This window comes from Mirounga leonina, unplaced genomic scaffold, assembly GCF_011800145.1.
Source record: "Mirounga leonina isolate KUSES-001 unplaced genomic scaffold, KU_Mleo_1.0 Mir_91, whole genome shotgun sequence".
NCBI lineage: Eukaryota > Metazoa > Chordata > Mammalia > Carnivora > Phocidae > Mirounga > Mirounga leonina.
The window spans coordinates 26,317,015-26,337,857 of record NW_023270839.1 but is presented as its reverse complement, the minus strand read 5'-3'; the positions used below and the strand labels follow the sequence as shown (position 1 = coordinate 26,337,857).

The 20,843-nt window shown below is 38.9% G+C and overlaps 1 protein-coding gene across 5 annotated transcripts in view; it reads right to left on the bottom strand.

Moving 5' to 3' along the window:
• USP8 (ubiquitin specific peptidase 8) overlaps positions 1-20,228 on the bottom strand; it is a 75,326-nt gene extending 55,098 nt beyond the window's left edge. For 2 of the 5 annotated variants that reach the window (XM_034994653.1, XM_034994656.1), the window contains exon 1: positions 20,099-20,227. The gene's annotated coding sequence lies outside the window, so the exon portion shown is untranslated. Of the gene's footprint in view, positions 1-11,869; positions 12,148-16,655; positions 16,719-20,098 lie in introns of those variants that run through there. The other 3 variants (XM_034994657.1, XM_034994654.1, XM_034994655.1) reach the window with 3 other exon arrangements.
• Between the last annotated feature and the right edge of the window lie 615 nt (positions 20,229-20,843).

Genomic DNA, 20,843 nt, shown 5'->3' with positions numbered 1-20,843 from the left:
ATAAATTAATTTTTTTAAATATTCATTAACTAAATGAACTATTGTATCACTTTGCCTTAAGTATTAAGAATTTTCCTGTCAAAGGAATTAACAGAATTAGGAGCGTTCATATTTTTCTACTGCTAAATCTGCATTAATGTATAGATCACAAATAGAAGTTTCATTTAGAAATATTTCCCTTTTGGGGCACCTGGGTGGCTCAGTCGTTAAGCATCTGCCTTCAGCTCAGGTCATGATCCCAGGGTCCTGGGATCGAACCCCACATCGAGCTCCCTGCTCAGCAGGGAGCCTGCTCCTCCTTCTCCCTCTGTCTACCACTCTGCCTACTTGTGCTGTCAAATAAATAAAATCTTAAAAAAAAAAAAAAAAGAAATATTTCCCTTTCTCATTGATAATACCAGTTAATAAAAAGAAGGGGAGGGGGCGCCTGAGTGGCTCAGTTGGTTAAGCGACTGCCTTCGGCTCAGATCATGATCCTGGAGTCCTGGGATCGAGTCCCGCATCAGGCTCCCTGCTCGGCAGGGAGTCTGCTTCTCCCTCTGACCCTCCTCCTTCTCATGCTCTCTGTCTCTCATTCTCTCTCTCAAATAAATAAATAAAATCTTTAAAAAAAAAAAAAAAAAGAAGGGGAGGTGAGGGGGAGGCAGAGGGAGAAGGAGAGAGAAAATCCTAAACAGGCTCCATGCTCAGATTGGAGCCTGATGCAGAGCTCAATCTCATGACCCTGAGATGATGACCTGAGGGGGTATCAAGAGTCAGATGCTTAACCAACTGAGCCACCCAGGCATCCCAAGATTTCATTCTTTTTATATGGTTGAATAATACTCCATTATATATATATACACACATATACCACCATCTTCCATTCACCTATCAATGGACACTGGGTTGATTCCATAATTTGGCTATTGTAAATAATGCTGCAATAAACAAAGAGGTGCATGTATCCCTTTCAATTATTGTTTTTGTATTTTGGGGGTAAATATCTAGTAGTGCAATTGCTGGATCACAGGGTAGTTCTATTTTTAACTTTTTGAGGAACCTCCAAACTGTTCTCCAGAGTGGCTGTACCAGTTTGCATTCCCACCAACAGTGCATGAGGGTTCCTTTTTCTTCACATCCTTGCCAACACTTGTTTCTTGTGTTTTTGATTTTAGCCATTCTGACAGGTGTGAGGTGATATCTCATCGTAGTTTTGATTTGCATTTCCCTGAAAAGTGATACAGAGCATCTTTACATGTGTCCGTTGGCCATCTATGTCTTCGAAGAAAAGTCTGCTCATGTGTTCTACCCATTTTTTAATTGCATTAGTTTTCTGGGTGTGGGATTGTAGGAGTTCTTTATATATTTTGGATACTAACTCTTTATTGGATATGTCATTTGGAAATATCTTCTGCCATTCAGTAGGTTGCCTTTGTTTCCTTCTTTACTTTGCAGCTTTTTACTTTGATGTAGTTTCAACAGTTTATTTTTGCTTTTTTCTCTCTTGCCTCACGAGACATAGAAAAATGTTGCTATGGCCAATATCAGAGAAATTACTGCCTGTGATCTCTTCTAGGATTTTTATGGTTTCAGGTCTCACATTTAGATCTTTAATCCATTTTGAGTTTATTTCTGTGTATGGTTAGAGAAAGTGGCCCAGTTTCATTCTTTAGCATTTAGCTGTCCAGATAGTCCAAAACTATTTGTTGAAGAGACTGTCTTTTTCCCACTGTATATTCTTGCCTCCTTTGTCAAAGATCGACCATGTAATTGTGGGTTGATTTCTGGGTTTTCTATTCTGGTCCATTGATCTACTGTCTGGTTCACTAATCTACTGTCAAAACAGTATCACACTGTTTTGATTACTACAGCTTTGTAACATAACTTGAAGCCTGGAATTCTGGTATCTCCAGTTTTGTTTTTTCTTTTTCAAGATTTCCTTGGTTATGTGGGGTCCTTTGTGTTACCATACAAATTTTAGGATTATTTGCTCTAGTTCAATGGAAAATGTTGTTGGTATTTTGATAGAGATTACATTAAATCTGTAGATTGCCTTGGGTAGTATAGATATTTTAACAGTATTTGTTCTTCTAACCTATGTGCATGGAATGTCTTTCCATTTCTTTTTGTCGTCCTCAATTTTTTTCATGAATGTTTAATAGTTTTCAGAGCACAGGTCTTTCACCTCCTTGGTTAAGCTTATTCCTAGATATTTCATTGGTTTTGGTGCAACTGTAAACGGAATTCTTTTCTTAATTTAATTTTCTGCTGCATCATTATTAGCATATAGGAATGCCAACAGATTTCTGTACACTGATTTTGTATCCTGTCACTTTACTGACTTATCAGTTCGAGTTCTTTTTTGGTGAAATCTTTGGGGTGTTCTATATATAGTATCATGTCATCTACAAATAGTGAAAGTTTTACTTCTTCCTTATCAATTTGGGTGCCTTTATTTCTTTTTGTTGCCTAATTTCTGTGGCTAGGACTTCCAGTACTATGTTGAATAAAAGTGGAGAGAGTGGACATTCTTGTCTTGTTCTGGACCTTAGAGGAAGGCTCTGTTTTTGCCCATTAAGGATGGATATTAGCTATGTTTTTCATAGATGGCCTTTATTATGTTGAGGTATGTTTCCTCTAAACCTACTTCATTGAGGGTTTTTATTATGAATGGATGTTGTACTTCGTCAAATGCTTTTGCCATATTTATTGGAATGACCATATGGTTTCCATTCTTTTTACTGATGTGATGCATCATGTTGATTGATTTGTGAATATTGAACCACCCTTGCATCCTGGGAATAAATCCACTGGATTGTGATGTATGATTTTTTTGATGTATTCTTGGATTCAGTTTGCTAATATTTTGTTGAGGATTTCTGCATCTATGTTCATTGGATATATTGGCCTGTAGTGCTTTTTTTTGTGGTGTCTTTATCTGGTTTTGGTATCAGGGTGGTACTGGCTTCACAGAATAAATTTGAAAGTTTTTCTCTCTTCTATTTTTTGGAATAGTCTGAAAAGAATGGTATTAACGTTTCTTTAAATGTTTGGTAGAGGGGCGCCTGGGTGGCTCGGTCGTTAACCATCTGCCTTAGGCTCAGGTCATGATCCCACAGTCCTGGGATCGAGCCCCGCATCGGGCTCCCTGCTTGGTGGGAAGCCTGCTTCTCCCTCTCCCACTCCCCCTGCTTGTGTTCTCTCTCTCGCTGTGTCTCTGTCAAATAAATAAATAAAAAATCTTAAAAAAATAAAACAAATGTTTGGTAGAATTCTGTGAAGTCATCTGGTCCTGGACTTTTGTTGGGAGTTTTTCATTACTGACTCAATTTCCTTACTGTTAACTGGTCTGTTCAAATTTTCTATCTCTTCCTGCTTTAATTTTGGTAGCCTATATGCTTCTAGGATTTTATCCATCTCTTCTGGGTTGTCCAATTTGTTGGCATATAATTTTTCATAATATTCTCTACAACTGTATTTCTGTGGTGTTGTTATTTCTCCTCTTTCATTTATACTTTTGAGTTCACTCTCTCCTTTTTTTTTTTTGTCTGACCAGTTTACCAATTTTGTTATCTTTTCAAAGAGCCAGCTCCTCGTTTCACTGATCTGTTCTATTGCTTTTTCTGCTCTAATCTTTGTTATTTCCTTCCTTCTGCTGGTTTTAAGTATGTTTGTTCTTCTTTCTCTAGCTCCTTTCTCTAGCTCCTTTTTCTAGCTTCTCTAAGGTTAGGTTGTTTGAGATTATTCTTGCTTCTTGAGGTAGCCCTGTATTGCTATAAACTTCCCCCTTTGAACTGCTTTTGCTGCATCCCAAAGATTTTGGATCATTGTTTTCATTTTAATTTGTCTCCATGTAATATTTTATTCCTTCTTTGATTTTTTTGGATGACCCACTCATTACGTAGTAGCATGTTATTTCACCTCCATATACTTGTGGTCTTTGCAGATTTTTTCTTGTGGTTGATTTCTAGTTTCACAATGTTGTGGTCAGAAAAGATGCATAGTATGACTCTGATCTTCCTGAATTTGTTAAGGCTTGTTTTGTGGATTTATATGTGATCTATTGTGGAGAACGTGTATTCTAATGTTTTAGGATGGAATGTTCTGAATATATCTGGTAAATCCATCTGGTCCAGTGGTCATTTAAAGCTACTATTTCCGGGGCGCCTCGGTGGCTCAGTCGTTAAGCGTCTGCCTTCGGCTCAGGTCATGATCCCAGGGTCCTGGGATCGAGCCCCGCATCGGGCTCCCGGCTCAGCGGGAAGCCTGCTTCTCCCTCTCCCACTCCCCCTGCTTGTGTTCCCTCTCTCGCTGTGTCTCTCTCTGTCAAATAAATAAAATCTTTAAAATAAATAAATAAATAAATAAAGCTACTATTTCCAGGGTGTCTGGCTGGCTCAGTTGGAAGAGCAGGTGACTCTTGATCTTGGGGTCAAGAGTTTGAGCCTCACGTTGGGTGTAGAGATTAAATAGCTAAAAAAAAAAAAATAGTAATAATAATAACAAAACTAGTATTTCTCTGCTGATTTTGTTTGGATGATCTGTCCACTGATGCAAATGGGGTGTTAAAGTCCCTTATTGTTCCTGTGTTACTACTGATTATTTCCTACAGTTTTATGCATTTGGAAGTTCCTACGTTGGGTGCGTATTTATAATTGTTATATCTTCTTGCTGGATTGTCCCCTTTGTGATTATTTAATGTCTCTGTCTCTGTTATAGTCTTGTCTTAAAGTCTATTTTGTCCAACATAAAGTACTGCTGCCCTGGCTTTCTTTTGGCATCCATCTGCATGGTAAATGTTTCTCCATCTCCTCACTTTTAATCTGCAAGTGTCTTTTGGTCTGAAATGAGTCTCTTGCAGGCAGCATCTGGATGTACCTTGTTTTATTAACCACTCTATCTATGACTTTTGATTAGAGTGTTTAGTCCATTTACATTCACAGTTAAGTATTGATAGATATGTAATTACTGATATTTTACTTGTCTTGTGGTTGTTTTTATAGATTTTTCTCTTATTCTTTCTTCTCTTGCTCTCTTTCATAGTTTGTTGGCTTTCTTTAGTGATATACTTGGATTCCTTTTCCTTTGTTCTTTGCATATCTATTACTGGTTTTTGTTTTTTTTGTTTTTTAAGATTTTATTTATTTATTTGACAGACAGAGACACAGCGAGAAAGGGAACACAAGCAGGGGGAGTGGGAGAGGGAGAAGTAGGCTTCCCGCGGAGCAGGGAGCCTGACGCAGGCCTTGATCCCAGGACCCTGGGATCATGACCTGAGCTGAAGGCAGATGCTTAACTGACTGAACCACCCAGGCGCCCTATTGCTGGTTTTTTATTTGTGGTTACCATTAGGTTTGTATATAACATCTGCATAGCAGTTCATATTAAGTTGATGACTGCTTAAGTTTGAACCTATCTATTCCGTACTCCTCTCCCACCCCAAGTTTTAGGTATATTGGTGTGACAATTTACATCCATTTATTTTTATGAATCCCTTAACTGATTTTTAAAGAAATACTTATTTTTACTGCTTTTGTTTTTTACTTTTCATACTCTCACGGTCTTTCCTTTCCACTCAATGAGTTCCCTTTAATATTTCTTGTTGGGCTGGTTTAGTGCTCATGAACTCCTTCAGTTTTGTCTGAGAAACTCTCTCTCTCCTCTTCTGAATGATAGTCTTGATGGATAGAGTATTGTTGGCTGCAGATTTTTTCCTTTTGGGACTTTGAATATATCATGCCACTCTCTTCTGGCCTGAAAAGTTTCTGCTGCAAAATATGCTGATAGCCTTATGGGGTTTCCCTTTTATCCTTTTCTCTGCAGCTTTAAAATTTTTTCTTTATTACTACCTTTTGCTTTTTAATTTTTTTTTTAAAGAGATTTATTTATTTGACAGAGACACAGCGAGAGAGGGAACACAAGCAGGGGGAGTGGTAGAGGGAGAAGCAGGCTTCCCACAGAGCAGGGAGCCCAATGCGGGGCTCAATCCCAGGACCCTGGGATCATGACCTCAGCCGAAGGCAGGTGCTTAAAGACTGAGCCACCCAGGTGCCCCTACTTTTTGCTTTTTTAATTACCATGTGTCTTGGGGTGGACCTCCTTGCACTGAATTTTTGGGGGCAATCTCTGTGCCTCCTAGATCTGGATATATTTCCTTCCCCAGATTAGGGAAGTTTTCAGCTAGTCTTTCTTCAAATAAATTTTCTGCCCCCTTACCTCTTCTTCTTCTGGGATCCCTATAATGTGAATGTTATTACACTTTGATGGAGTCACCAAGTTCTTAAGACTCTTCTCAATTTAAAAAATTTTCTTTCCTCTACTTTGCTCAGCTTGATTACTTTCCATTATTCTGTCTTCCAGGTCATTAATTCATTTCTCTGCTTCATCTATCCTGCTACTTATTCTATCAAGTGTATTTTTAATTTCATTTATTATGTTCTTGATATCTGATTTTTTTCTCTCTTTAAGGGTCTCACTGATGTCCTCCACTCTTTTCTCAAGTCCAGTGACTATCTCTGTGATAATTACTTTAAATTTTCTTTTTCCTTTTTTAAAAGATTTTATTTATTTATTTGACAGAGAGAGCAAGAGAGCACAAGCAGGGGGAACAGTAGAGGGAGAGGGAGAGGCAGGCTCCCTGCCAAGCAGGGAGCCCAATGCAGGGCTCAATCCCAGGACCCTGGGATCATGACCTGAGCTGAAGGCAGATGCTCCATCTGAGCCACCCAGGCGCCCCTACTTTAAATTTTCTATCAGGCATATTACTTAGGTCTCTTGGTGTGGTTTGGTCTTGTTCTTTCTTTTGGGACATATTTCTCTATCTCCTCATTTTGTTTAACTCTCTGTGTCTGCTTCTGTGTTTTCAAAAAGTCAGCTATATCTCTTGCTCTTCACAGTAACGGCCTTATGAAGAAGAGGTCCTGTAGTGCCCTGTGTGCAATGTCCCCTGTTCCCCAGGGCCTGGTGCTTCAGGAAGTGTCTCCTATGTGTGTTATATGTGCTCTATTGTTGAAAACTAGCCTCTTTTTCCTTCAGTCCAGTTGTTAGCAGAGGCTCTTTGCCTGTTGTAGGCAGGGCTTGGTCCAGGCTGGGTGGGGTGTGTTTTAACAAGGTGTGTGGTGGTCTGCTTGCAAAATGAGATGTACCACTGCTGCGGCAGAACTGAGGTCCCACAAAATGCGAGGGTCAAGAGACAAAGTGTTGGTGGGGTCTGCAGTGCCCGGACTGAGCCAAGTATGACTGGGAAGGGCAGATCTGCTGAAGCATGGGGCTGGGGCTTGGTGTATGCAAGTTACGTAGTGAATGTTGGTGGCTGTGCTGGTTCCTGCAGCTGGCAGTGTGTTTATACTGGGTGGTAGGGGAAGGAAATGGCATGTACCAGCTCCTTTGTTCCTGATGCGGTCTCCCCGTGATCCCCTGCCTCTCCAGGCCACACTCTGAGATGAGTAAATTACTCTCCCTCCTGTTTGCCCCCAATATTTTTCACTACTGCTTTCAGTCTGTATCTCTGCAAGCTGTTTGTTGTGCTGTCTCTTCAAGGTTGGGGACTCACTTCCTAATGCCCTCCTGGCTCTTCCAGAACCAAGCCTGCTGATTTTTAAAATTCCAGGCTGAGGGGGTGCCTGGGTGGCTCAGTCGTTAAGCGTCTGCCTTCGGCTCAGGTCATGATCCCAGGGTCCTGGGATCGAGCCCTGCATCAGGCTCCCTGCTCAGCGGGAGGCCTGCTTCTCCCTCTCCCACTCCCCCTGCTTGTGTTCCCTCTCTCGTTGTGTCTCTCTCTGTCAAATAAATAAATAAAATCTTTAAAAAATAAAAAATAAATAAATACAATAAAATAAAATTCCAGACTGTAAGTCTCACTGGTTGTTGGAACTCTGAAAATGCAGCTCCTCTCACTTTCAAAGCAAATGGTTATGGGGAATCATCTTCCCTGTGGGCTCCCTGGTGTGAAAGTCTGTTTTTCACCCTTCTCACCACCAGTTCCCTCCCCAACACAGACAGCTGCAGGCCATTTTGCTCTCAAACCGTGTCTTTGCCCTTCCTACCATCTTTGATGTGGCCTCTTCTCTATCTTTAGTTGTGAAGTTTGTTCTGCCAGTCTTCAAATTGTTTTCTGCGTTATTTATGCTGATGTGAGCATTATCTAGTACTACCCCTGGGACAAGGTGCGCTTAGGGTCCTCCTACTCCACCATCTCCCCAGGCAGCAATACAGTATTTTTTTAATTAAGGACTGTACATTTTTTTTTAGACATAATGCTATCACACACTAACTAGACTACAGTACAGTGTTAACATAACTTTTATATACACTGCAGAACAAAAAAATTCATTTGATTCTTTTTATTGTGATTTTTCTTCTATTGCAGTGGTCTGGAACTGAACTCATAATGCCTCCAAGGTATGCCTGTAGTTACATAAATGCATTTAAAAGATTATAACTTTTTTCCCCTATCACTTCACTATCTTAATGCTCTTTATTTTACCAATTCACTTTTATTAGATGAATGGTCATCCATAAATATCTAATCCTGAAAAGCTAAGGTACAACTTGGGGGGGGGGGGGAAGGCATCTGTTCACTTACGTGAAACTCCAAGGTGCCCTGATTTGCTTTGATTTGAGTCATGTTTTATACTTTGTGATTTGAAACTCATCCCTTCTAACCCTGTGAAATTAACCCACTCTTAGTCACCAAACCTAGCTATTTTTCTCTATATGTTACATTTTTTAAATGTTCATTTTTTTCCACCTATACTTGCTCTATGTGTCTACAAACATGTTTAGCCAAACACTTTATTTAGTAGTTTCAGATCTATGCATTTAGAGACAATGATTTCATACATAAGTACTTTCTACACTTTTCACTCCCGGCTGTGTTCTGTCTCTAAAGCTATAGTGATAGGAGAGGAAAAAAACTTCTGGACCACACCATTACACCCAAATGGATCAACAAACACTAAATATGTCCTTCTAGTTAGATATCTAATTCATTAACAATTCATCACCAAACCAGCTAAGAGCACCCATTAAGTAAAGAGTATGATAGGGATCCCTTGGATTTCCTCACAATTACAGAGACAACAGCATCATCTGAGTATCTTAATTTGCAAGAAACACTAAGCTATGTGTTAAAGATACAACAAGTATATAAGACATGGTCCTTGACGTCGCAGGATAAACAGTTTAACCAGAGAACACCCTCTCCTCCCCACACCCACCATATTCTCACCTCCTGCTTTATCCCCTCAACTCTGAGTGAAAAAACAGGAATACACATGGTGTGTATGGCATATACACCATTTGTATAAAGTTTAAAAACAAACTAAATTGAACAGTGTATTGCCTAAGGATACAAATAAAGTAAACCTATAAAGGCAGATAGGAAATGATAAACAGAAAATTCTATTTCTGGGGAGGCAGAGGATGTAATCAGGAGGCACATACAAGGAGCTTTAGGGATACCAATAAGGTTTTATTCCTCAAGTTGGGTGGCACATTCAAAGGTGATCACAGGGTAATCATTTTACTATAATGCTTTATAACATATAAAAGAATATAAGTAACATACTTATATTTCATAAAAATTTTTAAAGAAAACTATTAACTATATTGTATAACAATGCAAATACGAATAAAAATGTGCAATTGCTTACAAACATGATAATACCCAGACACATGTGAAAGTTAGGAAGTATGGGTAACACAAGCAAACACAAAATATGTATGTTTTTAAATATTTTTATTTAAATATTTAAATATTGATTTTAAAAATATATTTGGAATATTGGAAGAGCCTGATACATAAAACTTTTGGAGTACAGACAGCTTCCATACAGTGGTGTGAATGGAAGCAAGAACATGAGCATTAAGGAATAAAGAAATGGAAGCAGGCTGTAGATAACTTAAAACAACAACAACAAACTGGCAATAAAAAAGAGAATGCTGGGATAGAGTGGGATGGTTCTCCAGAAACATGATTTCTACTGAAATAAGAAGAAGCAACAGTTGAGGAGAAATACATTTGACTAAGGGGAAGCAAAGTAAGGTCAAGAAACTAACTCTTTGGGAAGGTGTTTAAGGAAACCTGTGGTACAGGCAGGGGACATTGGAGGTGGGACTATTATTGAGGGCCAGAAGACAGTAAGATAACAGTAACAAGAGCTACTCTTGACTTTTCTGCCCTCAACTAGTTCAGCTAAGATGTGAAGCTTACTTAACCAAGAGAAAGCCAGTATTTGCTCCCCTGATACAGGCTACCTCTTGAAATGTAATTCCCCAAAAGCCCAATCACTTTTTGTTGGTGATACTACTAAGTGTACTAAGAAAGGGACTGAAGCCAGAATTAGGCAGATTAGCCAGGTACCAGTCTGAAAGTATCTGTTTTTCCAATTCTATCCTCTATCTGGGTCACAAGTGCTAGTGGTCTAACCACAGAATGTATGTTCAAAAAGTCAAGAGTCTATTTTGTTGATTCATGACAGTTAGGTTTCTTGGCTGGGGAAAGAAAGCTATTGATTTGAACCTTCTAAAATAAAGGTCTAGAATATACTCTCAGGTGAATCTGTTTCTCATGTTTACCTTTAAAGCTTGGCTCTTGGAAAAACTAATATAAAAACTACATGTGCTACCTAGGTAACTTAAAATTGTAAACCATTACCTATCTCAAGGTTAAATTCAATTCAAACATTCACAGATATCATGCTGTATAGAAGACATTGTGCTTCCAGGAACTCAAAGATTAGATGTGATACCTTTCCCCAAAAAGTTTAAAAAAACTAATGTGAAAGAAAAAGTTGTAAGCAGTGGTAATACAACACAGTAAGATATCTAACTCTAAAGAGTTATAAATAACATACAATAAGACAAATTAAGAAGAAAGATTAAGTATGACTAGAGGGATCTTGGAAAAGACAACATTTACGTGAATCTTGGTAGGAGAAGGTTTTTAACAGAGAAGAGGTACTGTATGAGGGGAAAAAAACCACGAGAGTAAAGAACATCTTTAGGAACTAGCCAATACAGAGAATGAGCAAGGAGCTACTAGATAGGAAAGCCTGAAAAAAATAGTCTGGGAACAGAAAATACAAGACCTTAAATGTCACAATAAAGCATTTACTTTGTTTTCTAAACGTAATAGAAAACCATAAGGTTCTGAAGAAGAGTTATGTGATCCAAACTGAAATGCTACAGAGTTAGGCTTTAAAAGACAAGACAAGAAAGACACTAGTAATCTATGATAATGATCCTAAGGAAAGATGATGAAGGTCAGAACTAGGGCAGGAGAGATGGAAATGAAGGAGGCAGATACATGAGACACTGCAAAGATAGAGGACTTGGCTAACGATTAGACACATGGAGGGAAGGTATAAGATTATAGTGACAAAGTTTTTACTGACAGTTTAAAGTTAACTTTTCTACCCTTAGTTGATTTTTTTAAAGATTTATTTTTTTTTAAGATTTTTATTTATTTATTTTAGAGAGAGGGAGAGAGGAAGCATGAGCAGAGGGAAGGAGCAGAGAGAGGGACAAACAGACTCCATGCTGAGTGCGGAGCCCAATACAGGGCTTTATCTCACAACCGTGAAATCATGACCTGAGCTGAAATCAAGAGTCAGAAGCTCAACTGACTGAGCCACACAGGTGCCCCTCAGTAATCTCTACATCCAATGTGAAGCTCAAACTTACAATGCTGAGATCAAGAGCAGCACATTCTACTGACCTGAACCAGTCAGGCTCTCCTGTCCTTATATGATTTTTGAGAACAGCTGAAATAAGTAACAATTTTCTCTGATAATGTCATCAAAGGACCACAGTTGTTTTCATTTTCATTTACAAAATTATATAAGTGACACTGTCAAATAAGATGCCTGGTGTTAAAAATACTTACAGCCTTACTTTAATTGCTGTTTCAGCCTCTACAATCACAGATTTCTGCAGAAGTCAAAGTACAATGTACAGGGTATTTTCCCCTAATCAAATGAGAAAGCAAAGAAGGATACACATGCAACTTAAATCTACGTGAAATATAATGTGTTAAATTCTTGATCATTCTGCTGCACTTTGCCTTTAAAAAGATTTCAAAATAGGTTGACATAAAATATATGACTGAATGAATTCACAATTTCTTTATTTTGGCTAAAACAGTAAAAACAAGGAAAAGAGCAGCTGCAGTTTTTGTTGTTGTAACAATCCTACTGATACTTATAAAAGAATGTTCAATAAGTATAGAACTCAAATAATTTATAGAACCTATTTGTTTATATCTAGAACTAAATATAACATACAATCTATTAAAACTATGTTATGCTTCAAAAAGGATTGTGCATTAAAAAATAAAAACAAAGTATATGCGAGAAAAATTAAAGTTCTTCTAAAAAAATAATTTTCTTAAGATGTGTAAATCTGATAAAGATTAAATACTTCAGCTTTAGTCACACAGCAATGCTCCAAAAGTGAAATCCAGACAGTGCTGAAAATCAGTTAACAAAATAGGGCGGGGGGGGAAGGAAGGCATATGTATCCCCCTCTGTTTATGACAGCCTTCTGATTCTTCCAAAGAGAAAGAGTAAAGATAGATGACTTGAACCAGAGTGAAGACTAAAAAGTAAAAAGGTGAAGACTGAGGTTTGTGGTCATTCAAACTGGTCCTGATATCTTAACTAGGGCTTCACACCAGCCACTGCCTAGGTCCTTGGCAATGCTAAAAGTAGAGCAAAGTTTGTCTCCATTGGGCATCCATCATCTCAGTCCATTTCTCCCCTTAAACAGCAACAGCACTCATTATATCTTCTGATTGCCTTAAATTTCACATAATCCAATCTATACTCATTCTAGTTTAAATGCCACAGACAAGTAAGTAATCATGAACTATTTTAAAGTAATCCTAAAGTATTAAGAAGGCTCAACCCTTTTAAGAATTAGTCATTGCTAAAACTTCTGGTATTTTCTGAGTATCTACTATATGTCTAGCACTGAGCTAATAACTGTGTGAGAGCAGCGTTTTTTTGTTTTTATTTATTTATTTATTTGAGAGGGACAGGGAGGCAGAGAAAGAGAGAGGGAGGGAGGGGGAGAAGGAACAGATGGAGAGAGAGAGAGGGAGAGAATCCCAAGCAGAATCCCCACTGAGCACAGAGCTCCACACGGAGGCTGGATCCCACCTCCCTGAGATCATGACCTGAGCTGAAACCAAGAGTCTGATGCTTAACCGAGTGAGCCACCCAGGTGCCCCAAGGGCAGTGTTTCCAAATCCATAAGGTCACAATCAGCATTAAAAAAAATAAAATTGAAGAGAAAATATCAGAGCATGTCACATATAGTAAGGTTAAGTATTGTTTCATGAAACTTCAGTTTGGGTTGTGTATGTGTATGCATATAACACTGGATTGAAATGTAAAATGTTATTTCTTACTATAGGTTACAACTGAAAAAGTGTAAAAGTTCTGCAGAGCAATGCTACTTCAAGCGTGGCCCACAGACCAGAGACAGCTGGGGAACTGTTACCAGTCTGTGATAAAATAAGAAATTTATGACAGATGTAAATCAATTAAGCACACTAGCAGCAAGAACTTTTCTGTGAAGAAAGCAGTCCACTAATTTATACTGTGGTACAAGCTTCAAGACTAACACAGAGCTTCTGATCCAAATGTCTTAGTTTAGTTACCAAGACCAAACTAATACCTATTAAATAATAAGCCAACAATTAATTGCTACACTGTATATTAATATGTGACTCCAGTCACTGGGAAGTCAAAAAAAGCAGAACATTTTTTTTTTTTAAAGATTTTTATTTATTCAGGGATGCCTGGGTGGCTCAGTTGGTTAAGGGTCTGCCTTCGGCTCAGGTCATGATCCCAGGGTCCTGGGATGGAGTCCTGCATTGGGCTCCTTGCTCAGCAGGGAGCCTGCTTCTCCCTCTGCTGCTCTTCCTGCTTGTGCTCTCTCTCACTATGTCAAATAAATAAATAAAAATCTTAAAAAAAAAAAAAAGATTTTTATTTATTTATTTGACAGAAAGAGACACAGCGAGAGAGGGAACACAAGCAGGGAGAGTGGGAGAGGGAGAAGCAGGCTTCCCGCAGAGCAGGCAGCCTGATGTGGGGCTCGATCCCAGGACCCTGGGATCATGACCTGAGCCGAAGGCAGTTGCTTAACCAACTGAGCCACCCAGGTGCCCCAAAAGAAGGAGAAAATTTGGTGTAGCTTCATCCAGCCTAGAGTGCACTCTCTTTGGTGCTGGTCCCTCTTCCTTCAAGGACCAACTTAAGTTCCACTTCTTTCATCCTTGATGGTCCCAGCTATTGGGAGTTCATTTCTTGGTCTAAATTCTATAGTATGTACAATCTATGTCATTGCCTTAGTATACTATTTCAACCAAATGACAATTATGACTAGGTTTTAAGACCCTCATAAGTATGAAGTGCTCATGATGATATGATGAGGCAGAGACAAGAACTATCCCTAAGGATAAGATTTAGCTATGAATTGAGTGAGAAAGGAGGGTATTCCAGAAAAGGAAACCAACATGAACAAAGACACAAAATGAGGAATTAAGTATGGGAAGGCAATGAGAAAAATAAGGAATACTATAGGAATTACAAATCCTTCTCAATTCATGAAGGGGTTATGTCCCAATAAATCCGTAAGAAGTTGAAAATACCATTAAGTCAAAAATACATTAATACACCTAATCCAACAAACATCACAGCTTAGCCTAGCCTACCTTAAACATGCTCAGGACACTTCCTTAGCCAATAGTTGGGCAAAACCATCTATCACAAAGCTATTTTATTACAGAGTGTTAATATTTCAGGTAATTTATTGAATACTATACTGAAAGTGAAAAACAGAATAGCTGGAAGTCTATCGTTGCTCACCCCCACCATCACATGGCTGACTGGGCACTGTGGCTCACTGTCACTGCCCAGTACCACATATTGCTGCCTGGGAAAAGATCAAAATTCAAAATCTGAAGTACAGTTTCTACTGAACGTGTATCACTTTTACACCATCATAAAGTTGAAAAATCCTAGGTCAAACCATTGTAAACTGGGGACCATGAGTACAGGGAAATAATCAATTTGATCAAGGGATTACGAGTACATATCTTCTTTACATGTCACTACTCTGACATGCTAGATCCCTAGCACTGACCTCAGTCCTTACTGTCAACACTTAATAACTGTTGGCTAACAATAAATTATATTAGGTAAGGAGATGGAGTCATATTATGGAGGGCTTCTGAAGCCATCAAGAATTGTTTATAATTTATTCAACAGGCAACAAGCCAGTTCTTGAAGGGGAAAATGATACCTGAGGTCGGGTCAAAGTGGGGATATGCAAGACGGATTTGAAGGAAATAGGAACAAGGAATAATACTTTGGATAAGAATAACCAGCAGGCCATTGCAAAAGAGAACACAAAAAGGGAGAAATATGCTTTTGTAACAGAACAGACTGACTGAAACAGAAAATCTTCTCTTGTGTGTACACACACACAGAATGGTAGTGCTGTTTAACAACAACAACAACAACAAACCAACACTAGTTTAAAAAACTGATCAGTGTACAAGCAGCATTTCTCAACCTGGGCACTATTCTTATTTTGAACCCAAAACTTTGTTATAGGAGGCTGCCCTGTGCATTGCAGGATATTTAGCAGCATCCCTGGCCTCTACCCACTAGATGCCAGTAGTAATTCATCCCCCTCCAGCTGTGACAACCAAAAATGTCTCCAGACATTGCTGAATGTCCCCTGGTGGGCAAATTACTCCCAAATAATGATCACTGATTCACAGGAAATTTTAAACATGTATGCAAAAGGAACATCTAAAGATGCCTTGATAGAGATGTAAATATGTAAGCAGAGATCAGGTCCACAGAGAGACCAGACAAATATTAAACCAACTATTAAGGCATTAACGTTAATTTTGATAATCCCTATTGTTTTGGGAGGTAACAAAGCATTGATGCTTAAATGATATATTATCTGGGATATGACTTAAAATAATCTGATTTTCTTGGCTTTTATGTATATATATATATATATATATTTTAAAGGATTTTATTTATTTATTTGAGAGAGAGAGAATGAGAGACAGAGAGCACGAGAGGGAAGAGGGTCAGAGGGAGAAGCAGACTCCCCGCCGAGCAGGGAGCCCGATGCGGGACTTGATCCCGGGACTCCAGGATCATGACCTGAGCCGAAGGCAGTCGCTTAACCAACTGAGCCACCCAGGCGCCCTTTCTTCTTCTTCTTTTTTTTTTTTTTGGTTTTTTTTTTGGCTTTTATGTATATTTTTAAAAACACAGACATTATTTATACTAGTAACTAAAAGCAGGAGAATGAATCAACAAGAAAATGAAATCTTGTTTCTCTACAACTGACAAGATACTTGAAGGGCTTGGTGGGGAGGAGGATGAAGGGCAATGTTCCCCAAAGAGGAAGAAACAGATTGAAGAAAAACCAGGAAAGTGCGATATTATGGACACCACAGAAAAAGAACTTCAAAGAATTTTCATAAAGTTCTTACAAAACTAAAAAAAAAAGGAAAATAACTAGTCCTAGTTCTGAAGATTGACTATATAAACTATCTTCTACTTGGCAAACATTTAGAGTATCTACATCTATTCAAGGTGTAGTGTCAGGAGCTATAGGGAATATAAAGAATATACCTCCTGGGGTGCCCGGGTGACTCAGTAGGTTAAGTGTCTGACTTGATCTCAGCTCAGGTCTTGATCTCAGGGTCGTGAGTTCAAGCCCCGTGTGGGGCTCCACGCTGGGCATGGAGTCTACTTTAAAAAAAATAAAAAAATAAAAAATATATATATACCTCCTAACAAAGTTTCTACCTCTTAAGATGAAAGATAAGTTAACAATGTTAATACAAAGCAAAGTACCATCATATAGGTACTAACAAACCATGCCAAAATCTGTAGCTTTTATTAAGACTATTCCTAGAAAAAAACCTGAAGGGTAACTGTTTTCCATAACAGGTGTCTACTTATATTTATAACCATAATCCATTTCATACATTCTCTCCCTCCTTATCTCCTTAATTTTTTTAGCATACGCAAAATAAATGAGTAGGGAACCAGATCATACTTAGTATGTAGAAAAAAAAAAAAAGACATGGTTCTCATTCTTAGCCATATATTAGAATCACCTTCAGAACAACAAAATAACGATGCTCAGAACCTACTCCTAAATGGTTAAATCAGAATCTCAGAGCATGGGACTTGCACCTAGATATTTTTTAAAAGCTCCTCAGGTAAATTCTACCATGCAGTCAAGACAGAGATCCATGGACATAAAAAATGGATATAAACATGGTACTAGAAGTAGTGAAACGGTACGAAGATGACAATTAGGTTCTAGCTGAAATCAACATTTTAAGTCATATAATTTCCAAGGTATAAAAATTATGAGAAATCATTTTCATTTTTAAAATTCTGTAACTGAGAAAATAAAGCGTTCAAGATTCCTAGACCCATAACTGTTTAAGGTCTTTGTTTTGAAATTGGTATTACAATGTGTAACAATTTCATTTCACTATATTAGAAAGACATACAGGTTCACATCATTATTTGTACGTTTCAGAGAATTTAGGACCATGAAAAACTGAACTGTAATGTGTTAGAGACACTGACTTTATTCACTACACTTGAGTGCGATTTTACTTGAATTAGTATGGTGATAAATATGGAATTCCAAATAAGCTTAATTATAACATTTCAACATTTACTATAAGCTTTATATTATGAAAGCATTGTAGGTCTTAGTCTCACTTTCCATTATCACATGACTCTGAGCAAATTCCTTAAATCCTCCCCCCAACACCCACTGCCACTCCTCAGTTTACCTCCATCTGCAAATGGGAATGAGTCACCTGCTTCTACAGAGTTCTCATAGGTATCAAATGAAAAAGTCCATACAGAAAAATGCTCTGAGGGGGTATAGCTCAGTGGTAGAGCATTTGACTGCAGAAAAATGCTCTGAAAATTATAATGTGCCATGAAAATACAAAATATTACGGTTAAAGAAATCAGAAGTGTGTCCTGTTCCGCATCTACTATTAAATCCAAAATTACTTTAATACAACTTTATCAATAAAATTATGGTAGGCTAAAGATGATATTCTTCTCTCCAAAATATGAAGGGGTCTATCATCTGTGGGACGGAGGACTCTGGCTGCTCTAATAGAGAATGTTGGAAGTAATGCTATGCCAATTTCTGGGTTCAAGCTAAGAGACAGCTTCCACTTCTGTTTCTTCAAATACTTGCTTTTGAAACTCAAACTCATGCTACGAGAAGTCCAAGCCCCATGAAGAGGCCATGCACAGGCGCTCCAGATGACATCCCTAGCTGAACTACCAGCCAACATCAACTGCCATTCATGCAAATGAGCCATCTTGGATGTCCAACTCAGTTAAGCTTTCAGATGACTTCAACCCTGGCTGCCTATCTGACCACAAATGCATGAAACTCTAAGTGAGAACCAACCAGCTGACTCCAGTTAGCCCAGAGAAATATAACAGTTTGAAGCTACTCTGTTTGGAGTGATTTGTTATATATCAATAGGTAATTGGGACAATAACCAAGATTTAAAAAAAAAAAATGTTTCCTTAAGTATATCCAATATAGTTAACAACTCATATTTGACGGGCACATTTTTCTTTTAATCTCTACAAAAATAACTGTATCTTCATGTAAAAAAATTCATAATGAAATATAATGCTAGACATTTTATGGAAAAAAATTTGATGTGCTGGATTTATTTTCCAACTGTCTTACTTTACAAAAGCCATTTTGGATCTTTCCCAATATGTTCATATTAATAAACAAATAGTTATAATGATTATTAAACGTCACGTAAATATATAAAGTTAAATACTAAAGAGACATCTTTAAAATGTTTTTGTTAGTTTTTCTCATGCATTGCTTTCTCAAAGAATACAATACATACCTACACACTTATGTGCAATTAATGCATATTTATGTCATTAATAACAAGCTGTTGTTTTACTATTATAAGGTTCCTACTATCTAATTTTAAAGATGTACTCAATGTGTCACAAGAAAAAGAATACACATTTCAAGGCAGCCACTGCAATAGGATAAAGGCATAGCACAACCTACATCACCTTTCAGATAAAATGGCCCAGTACTGTGGAGTCATGACAAACTATCTAAATCCATCAGGAAAGACATTCATCAGGGAACCTTAAGCAGAATGTTGAAATGCAAAATCTGCTTACATAGCAAAGCCACAGAGCAAGCCCAGAACAGGTACAGTTCCTTAACAAATACCACTTGACATTTTTAATGGCTTCAGCAAAAGATACACAAAACTAACACTGCTGGCAGATTCAGAAACAGTAACATCCCTTTCATCTGAAACCCTCAGGGTGCTTAAGAAATACTAAATTCCTTCAGGTAAATATTTTGTTAGTGATTAAGTGACTTGCTTCAAGGTCACAGAATGAACTGGAGAAAAGAATTAAACCCGAAGTGTAGTCTGCAGCTTTATGTATAAATGAACATCACTGCGATTCAGGGTTCTGAAATTTCCAAGGTGGAGTGGAGGTGAAATTTACCTGTCCCACAACTAGGAGAGGCCACATTTTAGCAAAGAAAAGCTTTTATTTACGGAAGTCATAGTTTTAACTGATGAGCTTATAGGTTCTTTAAACTCATACTTGGACTGCACTAAAACTAAGTTCGACTGAGACAAAGAAGGTACTGGGAAACACTGTGAGGGGCTGTATTAAAGGCCTGGGACTGTAGCTCGATAGCAGAAAATCAGAAAACGGAGGCCAGAGGAAGGAGGTCAAAGTCGGGTTTAGGTGTTGAAGAACGAGGGATGGTCAAGGCCACCTTCTAAGACCGGAAAACCTGAAAAAACTACACGAAACTCACTGCACAACCCTGGGGAGGCAGCGGGAAAGACTCGAGGTTGGGCCCTTCCTCTAAAAGCCGATTCTATGTTCGGGGTTGTACCATCCCTCTCGGCGGACAGGACCTGTCTCCCCGGTGACGAGCAGGTTGTGAAAAGAAAAGCCGTTCAATGCAGACGGCTTCCCGAGGAACAAAGGCCAGGACCCAGACCTACACTCACCGTGGCGCCAGGCGCGCTTGACTAACGCCGGCCTCCTCTCCAAAGGCCCATCTTCCACCAACTCGAAGAAGAATTAGCCTTCGCTAGCCCGACGGAAACCAGCCCAGCTCATCCCCTTTTCCCAGTTTTCACTGCGTTACGACGCGTCGCGTCTTCGACGTCACGGAGAGGCGGGGCTGCGCCCGCGCGCGCCCGCCCGCCGGTGACTACTTCCTCTTCCGCAGTCTTGCTCACGCCAGGGAGGTGGGAGGGGTAAAAAGGACGTTTTGGGTGGGCGGCGAGGGCAGGGCCCAGGCTAGACTGAGCTTCCGTGCGCTTTCCCGCTGGTCGCGTTGGCCCAGTGTTTGTCCGGGCCTGTTCGATCACCCTGGTGTTATTCGCATCCTGGCCTTCGCCGCGGAGGAAGCAGGGACTCTTGTGCCTGTTACCTACTACGTATTTTACTCTTCAGAGTGGAGATTTAGGACTAGAAAAGGGATTTCAAGCCCCTCAAATTCTGGCTAAAAGTTAACATTCTCCGAAGCCACGCCTCTAGTCAAAGAGGGAACATGATCCTAAAACACATTATATATACACATTTTAACACCAGTTAAAGGCCCAGTCTTACAAAAAACAAAACAAGAGGTCTGAACTTTCTCGTAAGGTGATCTTTGTACTCTCTTAGAGAAAAGTGATTGGATGCTCCAATTATCTGTAAACATTAAGTTGCATGGATGGAGTTGCTGACCATGGTCACAAAGTCCCC